Source organism: Amblyomma maculatum, chromosome 11 (assembly GCF_055883805.1).
Source record: "Amblyomma maculatum isolate TAMU_Amacu chromosome 11, ASM5588380v1, whole genome shotgun sequence".
NCBI lineage: Eukaryota > Metazoa > Arthropoda > Arachnida > Ixodida > Ixodidae > Amblyomma > Amblyomma maculatum.
Genome location: NC_139354.1, coordinates 130,779,250 through 130,794,692, shown reverse-complemented (window position 1 = coordinate 130,794,692; position 15,443 = coordinate 130,779,250).

Genomic DNA, 15,443 nt, shown 5'->3' with positions numbered 1-15,443 from the left:
TCATTTGCGAGATATTCAGAAGTAAACAAACAGCAAAGTAAAAACTATATAGCCACTGCAATACAACACACCGAGAGCAAATATTCGATTAACCTGCATTAATCGCCACAGTCAAAATAATTGCGTAACAAAAAACAACGAAACTGCTTTACACCATCAGCTCACCAAGAAGCTTATTCATTATTAGAATTACACAGGCATTTAGAGTTCGCTAGGATCTAATTGGTGACTTTTGCCCATTACTCACTCTATCACTTCACATTTTGATTCTTCAACCTCTGAGCAAGAATTCATTTCATTTCATAGGAACTTTCTGGGTCAGACTCGGCAAGACTCAGATCATATACTCAATACTAGTTAGGATTGACTCTTGATTCAGATCATGATCTAAATGTGCGTCCGGACTCACGACTCAGATCATGATTTGAATATGAGTCTGGACTCACTCAAACTCAGATCATAATTTGAGTGTGAGTCCGTACTAACGACTCAGATCATGATCTGAGGGTGAATCCGGGCTCACTCACGACACAGATCATGATCTGAGTTTGATTCCGGACTCACTCACGATTCAGATCATGATCTTAATATGAGTCCGGACACACTAACGACTGAGATCATGATCTGAATGTGAGTCCAGACTCACTCACGACTCAGATCATGATCTGAGTGTGAGCCTGACGGAGTCGACTCATGAGTGAGCCTGCCGACATATGCTTACAGCGTGTTAAGAAAGATAATGCATTCAACCATGCTTGTTCGCATGCCGTAAACCATGCATTGATCACCCCAGTAACTGTCGAGCATGGTTTACAAAACGACTGCGGTTCGTTCAAATCGCAGCAAAACATTTCTCCAGGACATTCATGCTTATACTTATATTGTTCCAGACGAGGAAGACGCGGACAGTGGTGTGGACAGGAGCGCTCTTACTTACGCCGCTTAGGGGTTAGGGGCAGCAAGCTGATGAATACAAAGAACAGAAAACCGATGAATGATGTCTCATAATTCTGATATGATTTAATGAAGTGTGGTGCCCCTAGCGCGAGCGGTCCTGCCCAAGTCACAGTTCGCTTCTTCCTCATCCGGAAATTATACGGGACTACCGAGCGATCGTCCCGATCGTGGACGAGGAAGCTTGTCAATGTCGATGAGATCCATGGAATGACGATAGATAGATAGATAGATAGATAGATAGATAGATAGATAGATAGATAGATAGATAGATAGATAGATAGATAGATAGATAGATAGATAGATAGATAGATAGATAGATAGATAGATAGACAGATATACAGATAGACAGAAAGACAGACAGACAGACAGACAGACAGACAGACAGACAGACAGACAGACAGACAGACAGACAGATAGATAGATAGATAGATAGATAGATAGATAGATAGATAGATAGATAGATAGATAGATAGATAGATAGATAGATAGATAGATAGATAGATAGATAGATAGATAGATAGATAGATAGATAGATAGATAGATAGATAGATAGATAGATAGATAGATAGATAGATAGATAGATAGATAGATAGATAGATAGATAGATAGATAGATAGATAGATAGATAGATAGATAGATAGATAGATAGATAGATAGATAGATAGATAGATAGATAGATAGATAGATAGATAGATAGATAGATAGATAGATAGATAGATAGATAGATAGATAGATTGATAGATAGATAGATAGATAGACAGACAGACCCTTGTCAATAAACGGATTATGTCCCTGTCATTAAACGTTTAGTAATACAGGATTTGTAAACGAGTTATTGGACAGTTGATGCGCAAATCGGCATAAAACATGTCAAAACATTTTACGGCCTTTGTCGCGATTGGTAGGGGGATATTGACCAATGTATGGCAAGGTATATCCGAAGTTACAAGCCTTCAATACTGGTCGGACAATATTTATCAATGCATGCCATGATATGTGTAATGTTGGCCAGTGACCACCACTCGTCAGGCAATATCGGCCACAGGAACTGAAGATGCATACAATGTTGGGAAGGCACTAAGACTGCCGGAATGATATTGACCAATGCATGCCAAGATATATTCAATGTCGACAAGCCATATATACTGGAAGGAAAATATTTACCAATGAATGCCATGATTCGCGAATCATGGGCAAGATATTGTAGATGGCTGCGCAACATTGGCCATAACATATCATTGTGTATACAATGTTGGCAAGCAATCCTATATGCAAGGTGATTATTGCCTGCTGTTGGCTACCTAAACGCTAACATGGGAGGAACATGTAAATCACTGGTCTAAGAGTGGTCAGTGTTATCGCATGGCTGTAAAATTATTTATAGTGCATTGGCAAGTCCGCACCGCTGCCGGATCAGGCATCGCTACTCAATTTCCAATATCGGACCGATCACATGTGATACCTGGGTACTCACGACATCGTAGCCACGCACAGCCTATCACTGTATTCAACGGAAACAACACGAGTCGCATGGTGGCCGTTTACGCTTTCTAATTACGAAAATCAATCGAACCTAACAGCTGTGGCAACAGCTGTCGTCTAAACGTTTCATATTACCTCAATCCCGCTCTACCGTGCTTACTCCCCAGATGCTAAAAAAATGTATACAAACCATACAAGGAACAAAGGAAATAACATTAAAAACTATTTCAGAAGTGCTTTGATTTAAACATGCGTTCACAAAAATGTAAAAGAAACACTACCATACAGAATAAGTACAGGGCCGGGCTAAGCGTGAAGTTTCTGGACTCAGAACGACACATTTGCTGTCCATTTCAAGCAGCATTCATAACACAAGATAAAATAATGAGAATACAGAAAGTGAAAAAACGACATTGATAGCATACGCAAAGATGAAAAGTTGTGAAAAGTTTAGGCCCCACAAGTAAACGTCAGGTTCTTCTTGTCTCTTCAAATCTTCTGCACCTCTCCAAGGTGCTCCTCGATTCGGCAGGCGACGTGTAGTTCACACGCAAACACACTGAGACGAAGGCCGACGAGCTTGCCGTAACAAAACGAAAATTACCTTTGTAGGACACAAACACAAGATACAGAAACCTTATTAACACGAGTCAGAGAGGCCACATAGTTTACAAAAGAGACATCGAAAAACTAACTGCTAAACGAGCGGATCGCTCCTTTTACGACTTCTTAGTGGGTGCCTGCCTGCAACGCTGTCTTCTCCGAGCGAGAATCAAACCATAATCAGAACCAGAACCAGAACCGTCGATGGCTGCGCGGCGCGCTCCTTAAATAGCCAGCGCAGAAGCTTCTAGGCGCGGAGGAGAAACGGAAAGCAGTTTAGCGCTACCAAAGCTATGCCTCGGCCCCCTTAGTCCTCTGGAGAGGTCTGGAATTTACTCGAACATGGTCAGCACACGCGGCCTTCCCGCACGAAGCGAGGAGGAGGGCCGGGATCGTGCGGGGTAATGCACGCGTGACTCCGCTGATGACAACGAGGGCGAGGAGGCTCAGCGTGGTGGCCGAGATTACGTAATCGGTTACGTCGCGTTCTCGAAGCCCGTAGAACATTCCATCGCCGTTTTCTGCGGCGCGCGCGACGAAACATTAAAGAAAGGACCACCGCGGCCTTACACGCCTCACCATAAGACGATTGCTGGGCTTTTTTGTCCAGCCAAACAGAACAAATACAAAAGGGACAAAAGGGCGGGACTTTCCATTCACAAGAACACGGTTTACATCCACAGTTCCTTTTCACAGTCCCAGGGTGGCACGAATGACATTCGCGACAGGTCGCAGTTCTTGATACACAAAGTTCACAAGCACCTTTCTTGTGTACAGACACTGCCCGACATGCAAAACTTTCACGGTAGGTCCCAGATCCTGGAGTTCCGCACACATCACACGTGGTCAAGTCCGGCAAGTGTTCTTTGCATGCTTCGCTTGCCCCTCCCTGCTCGCGAGCGCCCACACTTTCATGCACAGACGACTAGGACCGCTCACGCCCGCCGGTGCGACGCGGCTCAGGCTCAAGTGGAGCATTTGTTTCGTCTGGAGACTCGTTAGATCTACGGAGGGGCGCGGCATCGGGCGGGACGCGTAGGTTTGCAAAAAGGCAGCATGCTAAACGTTCGCCTTCGAAGCGGGGACTCGTCGTTTCACTGAGCGTCTCAGGTTCACGAGTGAAAGCGGTCGCCAATTCAGCACCTGTCATGGCACTGATTTTGATATTTACGGCCGCTGATGAGATCGCTCTCCTACATACCGCATTTTCTGCTATCAACGTGTTCATGGCCGGCGCGTCGTAGTTCATCGCGGCGGTCTCGACTTGCGGTGTTGCTGTCGATAAACCTCCAGCGATGACGCCCTGTTCTTTAGAGCCAGAGAGATGGGACGTATCCTGTGACTCTTGGAGTTTCGCTTATGCTACCCCCTGTAAGCTCATCCTCGCGCGGGGTGCTCGCTACATCCTTGAGTGTCTTGGGTTCGCACTTGCGAGCAGAGGCTAATTTCGCGCCTATCGTGGTGCTGAATTTGATGCTTGCGAGCGCTGCTGATACTTCTGCCCTACAAGCAGCATCTGCAGCGGTCAACGTAAGATCGCGGATCTCGTCGATCACGTAGCTCGCGCCCGCTGTCACTGAATCAACTCTGGAGCCCTGTTCTTGGTAAGCGCTCGCGCCTGTTGTCGCGGGTTTACCCTCATTTGCTGCATTTAACGCGTCAGGATAAGTTTCTAAACATGCGGCAGTTTCACGCTCTTCAATTTCCTCGTCTACAGCGGGTTTTGGTTCGTTCTGCTGCTACGCGCCTTCCGGTGCACCTGACGGGACACTGTTGCCTTCGGTAATTTGATCTCACTCGGGCACTTCTATTGGGAAGACATTTAGCCGATGTTTTGGCTTTGTTTACTTCGCTGGCCGGCAATGCGCCGCGCACGCCGACAGCATCGCTCGCTCCGGCGAAGGTCGTCTCCGCCGGCTCGCTCGCAGTTGCGTTGGAACCCGCGGCTTCGTCACCTGACACGCTCCCTACAATACTGTTCGGAGCCTCTTTTTCGAAGGGTTCTTTTTAGTTTCTTATGCTTGAATACCTGTTTCGATTTGGCGTCCGAGAGGCATTTGTCTTATTTCTAATAACTGGACCTCTGCTTGTACCTTTCGAGCTTCAGCTATAGCATTTTGAGTTTCTAGTTCGTGCTTTCTCAGTTCTACCTCCATCTTTCTCTTTCCATCTCGGCTACTATCTTTCTCATTTCCATCTCGGCTTCCATCTTTCTAATCTCTAATTCAGTCTCTCCTTTCGGCTCTGTCTCTCGACGCTTCAATAGGTCCTTACTGTTCGTCTTTGTTACGCAATTCTTCCGTCTCAGTGTAGCTACGGGGACTCTAACGGACACACTGGTCCATCCGGAAAACACCGACTTTCTGGTGTTCATGTTTACTAATCGAACTAACTACACGTCGACACCGTGCACCTCCCGCTCCTAATGCCTGAGCCAAGCATACCAACGGACGCAAGAAATCCCGCTCACCTGAGCAACGGTTGCGCCTTCCTCGCCGCGTCGCTCCTCGCTGCGGGGCACTTCTGATCATCGCTGCCTCTGACCGTAACCGCTGGGGGTCCTTGGGTCCTTGCAAGCGTCGACGAAGCTCCTACCCGGAACGACCGGGAAATCTTGGCACCTCAGCAACGGTTGCTCCCTCCTTGCCGCGCCGCTCCTCGCTGGTGGGCACTCCTACTCGCCGCTGCCTCTGACTGTCTCCTCTTGGGGTCCCTAGGTTCTTGCACGCGGCGAAGCTCTTCCGCCATGAACGGCCGGCAGACTTCGATGAGCGCTGATAACGTTGCGACGGCTCGAGTAACGAGCTGGGCTTGCGGAGTGCTGCAGTTACCGAATCGTACTGTCGACTGCGCCAGTAAACGTCAGGCTCTTCTTGTCTCTTCAAATCTTCCGCACCTCTCCAAGGTGCTTCTCGATTCGGCAGGCGACGTGCAGTTCCCACACGGACACACAATGAAACGTAGGAGGACGAACTTGCAGTAACGAAACCAAAATTAACTTTATATAACAAGAACACGAAGCACAGGGTACAGAAAACTTATTTGCACGATGCAGTGAGACATCACACTTTGCAAACGAGACTGCATGAAGGACTAACTGCAATACCTGCGCATCGCTCTTCTTACGACTTCTCAGTCGGGGCCTGCCTGCAACGCTGTCTTCCCCGAGCGATAATCAAACCATAATCAAAACCAGAACCAGAACCGTCGATGGCTGCGCTGCCCGCTCTTAAATAGCCAGCGCAGAAGCTTCTAGGCGCGGAGGAGGAACGGAAAACAGCCAAAGCTATGCCTCCCCCCCCCCCCCCTTGGCCCTCTGGAGAGGTCTCGAATTTATTCGAACATGGTCAGCACGAAGCGAACATGGTCAGGCGAAACGAGGAGGAGGGCCGGGACCGTGCGGGGGAATGCACGCGTGACTCCGCCCCTGACGACGAGGGGAGGCGCAGCGCGGTGGCCGAGATTACGTAATTGGTCACGCCGCGTTCTAGAAGCTTGTAGAACATTTCATCGCCGTTTTCTGCAGCGCCCGCAACGAAACATCAAAGAAAGGGCCACCGCGGTCTTACACCTCGGTTCAACACTTTAAGCATTCTTGTGCATTCCGCACTGAAAAGCGACGATTCTTTAGTTTCACGCGAAAATGTACAAGCCGCATTAAGTAAAACAATTTATGAAATGCCTCTTAATTATTGCACAGAAAGGCGCAACAGTTTCTTATCTAAAACGTCAACGCCTAACGCCCAAACACAATGAGTTAACACGGAAGAAAGACGAGCGTGAAGAAGGGGCCGGGCTGTACAAATGCAATTTGGTTTGACAGAAAGCGAAGCCATTGATAATTTTAATTCATGACAGTGATGCGTAATTCACAAAAGCAATTTTGCACGGAAAACCGTCCCTATGGGGAATAAAAACTTATTGATTTTGACCACCCGTAGGCAAGGCAGTTTTTACTCAAAAGCCACAAGAACACTCTTAAGAAACACCTGGCGAGACAAAAAGCAGCTCGGGTACACACACAGAAGAAACATTTTTTCCCGAAGGCCGCAGCTTAAAAAAATGCGATCAGCTGAAGACAATTACGTGCAAGAAGGCTGCGAAAGACTGCAGATGTTACTAGTATCCACGGGAAAAAATAAATTATTCCAGATTGCTTACTTGGATAAAATGCCGAAAGGCTATCTCCACTGGCCACAACACACATCAGTGCCGACGTATGAGAAGTCTAGCACAAAGTGCGCGAGTTGTGCTCGGCAAAATTTACTCAGGTACTTCATTGACACTGCACTACCGATGCATCGTTTCAGCGCAGGCGTATAATGATACAAATGACAAAACCAACGAGTCTTTAAACTAGTATACCTGCTCTAATACAACCCTTTGTTTTGTAGCACCCTCAAACGCACTCGGACGGCTAGCCGAGCTGCCATGAAGAAGCAATTTGAGGATTTTAGGCCTGTCCCTACGCTAGCGCCCTCTTCACTCGGTTAAGCACGATCCATTGCGTCAATCGCGCAGGCGTCTTTACACTCCCAGTCTCCCTTCGAACTCGGATGAAAACACGTAGGCGCCGCACACAATAATTGTTACAACACAGGCCGCTTAGCCGGCCGGGCTCCATTCAGCGGCGCAATCGAGATGTTAGGCCTAATATGCTTGCTGCTTGAACCGTCGTCACCATCGGCTTCTCTCGCTGCGCGACACGATGCTTGCGCCGTCTGCTGTTAAGTGCACCTCTCGCCTAAAACAAAACGTGCCGCATGAAAGCGAAACTAATAAATCAAATACGCAAAGTGTACGCTTAGGGAACACGGCGTCACTTCGGCCTTTCTCGATCTGAATTGCCATTCATTCTTTTTTATACATCTTTATAATCGTGGATTCAGAGCCTCATAAAACCTCCGCCAGAGCTCCGCGGAAGACTAGACAGAGTGGCTTCAAGGTTGACAAGGTTCAGCGCTCCGTTTAATCGGAGTTCGACCCCATGACACGGATCTAAAATGCGGATGGTATGCCGTTAGTGCTCCCTTTTCGGGTATTTTGTGTTTAGCGTGATATAGACTTCAAAATATTCCCTAGGGAAATGAGGCAAACGTCGAGACTTTGCATAAAATGTCGAAATCAGTCTACCAAACCAGTATGAAATAACAGATGATCCTATACATTCTCCTTTATTCTCTGGAAACAGTTTAAAAGTCCCCCATTATTATTTATAAAAAGATTGCTATATAATAATGAAAATACTGTTACGGTACGCAGTGAAAGAGACGATGACGAAGTGCTGGGCTAGTAGAGAAAGACGACGCTGCAGCTACGTCTGGTTCTCCTGTGAGCGTGTCCCTGAGGGTGAACTGTTGCGGCTACAACGTGCCATCGCTTCCTAATATCTCGACGTGCCTCGTAACATCTTTGTGGAGGTGCTGGGTAAGACACCAATACCACAAGCTGGATCTCCGTAGTGGCCGCCAACTTGGTGCTAGCACTATGCAGTCCGACGCAGCTACCTCCACAGCGGCACAACCAGCTCCCACTGTCGTCGTTGCGCAGCCTCGGGATCCGGGAACCTTTGGCAGCACCGATGACATCGACGTCGAAGACTGGCTCGCTATGTACGAGCGCGTCAGTAAGCACAACCGATGGGACGCAACGTTGATGCTTGCAAATGTTATTTTCTACCTGGCTGGTACGGCGCGCGTCTGGTTCGAGACGCACGAAGAGGATCTAACATCCTGGGACAAGTGCGAAGAGAAGCTTCGGGATCTCTTTGGCAAGCCAATCGGACGCAAGCTCGGCGCTAAAAAGGACCTGGCATCGCGAGCACAGTCGTCGACCGAATCATATCTGTCGTACATACAAGACGTACTAGCTCTATGCCGCAAAGTGAACAGCGCCATGCCCGAGTGTGACAAGGTGAGCCACATCTTAAAGAACATTGCTGACGACGCTTTCAACCTTCTATTTTGCAAAGATTGTACGACGGTCGACTCCGTCCTCGAGGTATGCCGGCGGTTTGAGCAAGCTAAACATCGTCGTATTGCTCCCCGCTTCGACCACTTGCCAAACACAGTTGCTACATCTTCGTGCGAAGATCTGCCAACACTGCAGCAGCCGTCCCATGAGCCCAACTTGACCAGGATCGTTCGCAGAGAGCTGGAGGCAATGGCCCCCGTCGCATTCACACCTCAGCCGGCGGATGCTACTATAGCACTGATTCAAGCTGTTGTTCGCCAAGAATTCGCGAACGTGGGCCTTAATGCGAGCGTAACCCTCAGCTCTGGTCAGCCGTCCGCACAGCCATCTGTCCAGCCCACCGTTCCGGTGGTAGCTGCTGCGGCTCCGACTGCGCCGTTCCCGACGCGATACCCCGGATCTAACCGACGCTACCGCAACCCAGAAGAATGGCGGACCTTCGACAACCGACCCATCTGCTTCAACTGCTCACGTGCCGGCCACATTTCTTGCCATTGCCGCAGCCGTTGGGTTCCGCCACCTCGACCTCGCCTCTATCATGATCGCAGCACCGCCTACGGACCACACCCAACCTCTCTCCGTGATATGCCCTCTCGTGACTTTAACCCGCCATCCCCGCGCATGTCCAGGCGATCGCCGTCTCCCCAGACCCGCCGTTCCCGCTCGCTCCTACCTCACCGTTCCTCGTCCCCTCACTTCTCTGGCCCGCTCCCGGAAAACTGATCAATGCAGCTACCGGAGGTGAAGCTGCATTGACGACCCGGTCCGAAAATCCTCTGCTGACCCTAGCTCATCGCCGCAATCTTTAGATATCTGTGTAGATGGTGTGCCTGTTACCGCCCTCATTGACACTGGTGCCCAAATTTCCGTCCTCAGCTCTTCGTTTCGCCGCCGACTCAAAAAAGTTGTCACACCCGCCTCTTCATCAGCCGTTCGTGTCGCCGATGGAGGCGTCGCTTGCGTCGTGGGACTTTGCACTGCGCGCGTGAGCATTTGTGGTCGAACTACCCCTGTGCTTCTCACTGTAATCGACCGCTGCCCTCACGATGTGATCCTCGGCATCGACTTTTTAACGGCGCACTCTGCCCTGATTGATTGTTCAAGTGGCCTCCTTCGCTTAGACCTGCCTTTCTGCTCCGACCGCACAGATATCAAGCCACGCCTCTGCTCCGTCGAGTTTGTTCGCCTACCGCCCGAAGCTGCCATGTATGTTCCTTTGGCCCCGTTTCCTGCCATTCCTGATGGTACATACGTCACTTGTCCAATCACCGATGTTGTTCTCCACCGTAACGTCATACTCACTCACACTGTCCTGACCGTCACGGATAACAGAACCTATCTTCCCGTCCTTACCTTTAGCCACTCTGTCCAAGTTTTGCCCCATGGCATTGCACTCGCCGCCTTGCTTCCGTTCGCTGACTGCGAAGTTTCTGCCCTCAAGCCTGTGCCTCTGTCTGAACCCCCCGTATCAGCTTCTCGTTCGACCCTTTTTACTTCCATGATAGCACCGGATTTGACACCTCAGCAAGTCGATGCTCTCTCCGACCTTTTGCTTTCGTACAAGGACATTTTTGATTTTGCCGACCAACCTTTGGCCCAGACATCTGTCGTTACCCATCGCATCAATACTGGTGATGCCAGCGCTATTCACAGAAGGCCTTATCGAGTCTCTCTTGCTGAGCGCCACGTGATACAGAAGGAGGTCGACAAGATGTTGACAAATAATATTATTGAGCCTTCCTGCAGTCCCTCGGCGTCTCCTGTCGTTTTAGTCAAAAAGAAAGATCAAACTTTTAGATTCTGTGTAGATTACCGCCACCTAAATCAGATCACTAAAAAAGACGTTTATCTGCTCCCGAGAATTGACGACGCCCTCGACTGCTTGCATGGTGCCAGCTATTTTTCATCGATCGGCATGCGTTCCGGCTACTGGCAAATAGCTGTCGACGAACGGGATCGAGAGAAAACCGCATTTGTCACTCCTGACGGACTATACCAATTCAAGGTCAAGCCATTTGGCCTCTGTAACGCTCCTGCGACCTTCGAGCACATGATGGACTCGCTTCTCCGTGGCTTCAAGTGGACAACGTGGTTATGCTACCTAGATGACGTTGTCGTTTTCTCTCCCACGTTCACAAGTCACCTTGAACGGCTTCCTACGATACTGGCAGTCTTTCACCGCGCCGGTCTTCAACTCAACGCAAAAAAATGCAGCTTCGGCCGCCGCCAGATCAAACTCCTGGGACACTTGGTTGACGAAAATGGTGTGCAGCCCGACCCTGATAAAGTTCGTTTAGTCCGCGAGTTCCCTACACCACGTAATCCAAGTGATGTGCGAAGTTTTCTCGGGCTCTGCTCCTACTTCCGTCGCATCATTCGGAACTTTGCTGACCTAGCACGTCCCCTTACCTCCCTTTTGCAGAAAAACGTGAATTTCTCGTGGAGCCATGAACAAGCTCAGGCCTTCACAACGCTCATTTCCGCGCTCACCGCTCCTCTTGTATTGGCGCACTTCGACCCGTCTGCGCCTACAGAACTGCGCACCGACGCTAGCGGACATGGTATTGGCGCCATCATTGCCCAGTACCAGCACGGCCACTCTCGTGTGATTGCCTATGCCAGCCGCCTTCTATCTCAGTCCGAGCGCAATTATTCCATTACGGAGCGCGAATGCCTTGCACTTGTTTGGGCGTTGACCAAATCCCGCCCCTATTTGTTTGGGCGGCCCTTCAGCGTAGTGACGGACCACCATGCCTTGTGTTGGTTGTCATCACTTAAGGACCCTACTGGCCGCTTAGGTCGCTGGGCCTTGCGATTACAAGAATACACGTTTACTGTTGTGTACAAGTCAGGCTGCCTACATCAACACGCCGACTGCTTGTCCCGCCACCCCGTTGACCCTCCTGAACTTCCTGACAATACTGCTGACAACTGCGTTTTGTCCATTTCGAACTTTCTCCACATCGGCGTCAAACAGAGTCGTGATCCTTCCCTGCGCCCCATTATTGATTACCTGCGCAATGACAGCACCGCTCCGCCCATCAGTATGTTTGTGCTGCTTAATAACACATTATACCGACGCAATATGCGCCAGATGGTGTAGATCTTTTGCTTGTTGTCCCGACACATCTACGCTCTGCTGTTCTTGCGCACCTTCATGATGCTCCTACAGCAGGGCACCTAGGAGTGTCCCGCACATACGACAACGTTCGGCGGCGATTCTACTGGCCTGGCCTCTACCGCTCTGTTCGTCGCTACGTCGCCGCCTGTGAGCTGTGCCAGCGCATGAAGACCCCGTCTCTTTACCCTAGTGGGCCCCTGCAACCACTCGCAGTTCCAACTGAGCCCTTTTCTCGAGTTGGTCTCGACCTGCTCGGGCCATTCCCCACATCGACTTCAGGGAACAAATGGATTGCCGTAGCGACCGATTACGCCACCCGGTATGCCATAACCAGAGCTATTCCCACCAGCTGTGCCTCCGATGTTGCAGACTTTCTTTTGCATGACGTCATCTTGCTTCATGGTGCTCCTCGTCAACTGCTCACCGATCGCGGTCGCTGCTTCCTTTCTAAAGTTGTTAATGACCTTCTGCGCTCATGCGCTACGCGCCACAACTTCACAACGGCCTACCATCCACAAACGAACGGTCTTACTGAGCGCCTTAATCGTACCCTGACCGATATAATGCCAATGTATGTTTCTGACCATCACCGTGACTGGGACATCTCTTTACCTTTCATAACATTCGCTTATAACTCCTCACGACATGATACCGCCGGATTCTCTGCCTTTTATCTACTCCTCGGCCGCGACCCTCTACTTCCCTTCGACACCTTACTGCCTCTTGACGATTCCTCCTGCAGTTACGCTTCTGATGCCATCGCCCGCGCTGATGCCGCCCGTCTTATTCCTCGAGACCGGCTTCGTGCGTCCCAGCGTTCTCAAAAGCACCGTTACGATCTCCAGCACCGTGACGCCTACTACCCTCCTGGCTCCCTCGTACTCCTCAGGCTCTCTGCTCGACGTGTAGGCATGTGCGAGAAACTTCTGCCCCGCTACGTGGGCCCTTACCAGGTCTTGCGGGAACTTACCGACGGGACATACGAGATTATCCCTTTGAACCGCCACTCTCCGGCAAACCATCATCCAGAAGTCGTGCATGTCGCCCGTCTCAAACCTTATATCTCGCGCTCTGTGTAGTCTACGCACCGGGACTGTGCTTCTTCCGCGGGGGGGTATTGTTACGGTACGCAGTGAAAGAGACGATGACGAAGTGCTGGGCTAGTAGAGAAAGACGACGCTGCAGCTACGTTTGGTTCTCCTGTGAGTTTGTCCCTGACGGTGAACTGTTGCGGCTACGACGTGCCATCGCCACCTAATATCTCGACGTGCCTCGTAACAATACTTTTACACACCGAGCTGTATATTCTTGCTCCCGGCTTGGAGGAGTACGGCACTCACTACTGCCAACGATATCAAACAGTCAATTCTACCCATCGTGCCGGTAATCTCAGCAGAACAGTGACTATCTGCGCTTGTGCGCTCTCATACATACGTATATGCACGATGGTTTTGTGATACATAACACACAATTTATTTAGTGCCTTGTAAATGGCAGATCAAATAAGAACTAAAGCTGAAGACTTGCGTCATGCTGGTAATGGTGTTTTCTTGCTTATTTTTTCTCAACGTGACAAATGTGCTCTTTGTTCATTGCCAACGATGGTTAGTTTTGATAAAGTGATGAAGTTTTCAGTGACTATATAAATCGGTCAGACCATTTTTCGAGGGGATATGACAGGGGGGGGGGGGAGATATATCTACGAAAGCGAAACAGGGACCGTTTTGGCTTATTGATATATGTTGTCACTGAGTAAGCCAAGTTGTTGCGAGCAACACATAGGGGGAATGGAATAAAGACACCCTATCTACCCACATCACAGGCGCCCAAGACGCTGGAATCTAAAAGAAAAATAAGCGAATAAACTAACTAGGTTTTTTGAAACCTTTGATAAAGAGCAGCTTAAAGAAAAATTTGAAAAATAAGATTACTATAAGCCGCTAATACAGCAGTTTCAATAAACGCTATGTAATACCCACCATGAATGCCTTTAGGGGGTAACCTAAATAAATAAAAATAAATAACCAAATATTATTTTACAAAGTTATGAAAACACTGAGGCATGTTGCATGTAAGGTCTTGCGACATTTCAAAATTTACCATGTAAAAACGCTGACACCATTCTAGATCCCGGATTTTTAATAGAAGAAAACATCTCATTAAAGGCAGACTTTTTATGACATAACGGAAATGCTAGAAGGAAGCGAGCTGCGTACAATTTTGGAAAGAAAAATAGAAGTCTAGGGTTTGAACGAAAGCCGTTTTGGCAGGGACTTACGTGAAGGGGCGGCAAAACACAGACAAGGAAATAATGTATGGACGCTACGCCTTCCGCAATGAAGGCTTGTTTGCAGTGAAACAGATGCGTAAAAAGAAGCAAATTTTGGCTTGAAATTATTTCCTTGGGAACTGCCGTGCGCGCTGGGAGGAGTATTGTCATTGCGATTGTGGCATTGGTTTTACGAATGATAAGCGATTCTAGATACAGACGGAATTAAAAATACTTCTTTGTTTTCAAAATCCGCATGTGACTCCAGTCTATATCATGATTCCTGACCTTATCATTTTTGAATTGCTGATTTTACAAAAAAAAAAGAATTTTTTACATTCATTTGGGTGCTTTTTAGTTCCTGCACAAAGTTTCCACTTCCCCTATATACCCAGGCAGCACAAAGAGTTGGGCCAATGTTGTAAGTACGACGGCAAGCAGTGGCCCTTCATTGGGCCAGCCTAACCAGCATGCTCCCAACATAGGACATGCCAGTCAACACAATGTCCAACAATGGCCCAGTCTAGCCAGTGCTCTCCCAGTGTTGGCGCTGCCAGTAGTCAACACTGGCTAGCTTGGGCCAAGATGTACAGTGAGTTCCCGATATTGGCACTGCCGTACATACAGAATGTCTATGTTGGACCGAGATTGCCGTTGTTCCTCCAATAATGGTCGCACGGGATTTAAAACTGGCTATAATGGGCCAAGCTGTCCTGCCTTCCTCCGTCATTGGGTTTTCCGTTTTTTAAAACTGGCTACAATGGACCAAGTTGTCCTGTGTTCTTCCGGCATTGGATGTTCCGGTTTTTAAACATGGCTACAATGGACAATGTTATCCTCTGTTCTTCCAGTATTGGATGTTCAGTTTTTTAAAGATGGCTACAATGAACCAAGTTGTCCTGTGTTCCGCCGTCGTTGGCCGTTCCTTTTTTAAAACTGGCTACAATGGATCATGTTGTCCAGTGTTCTTCCGGCGTTGACCGTTCAGTTTTTAGAACTGGCTACAATGGACCAAGGTGTCCTGTGTTCTTCCGACGT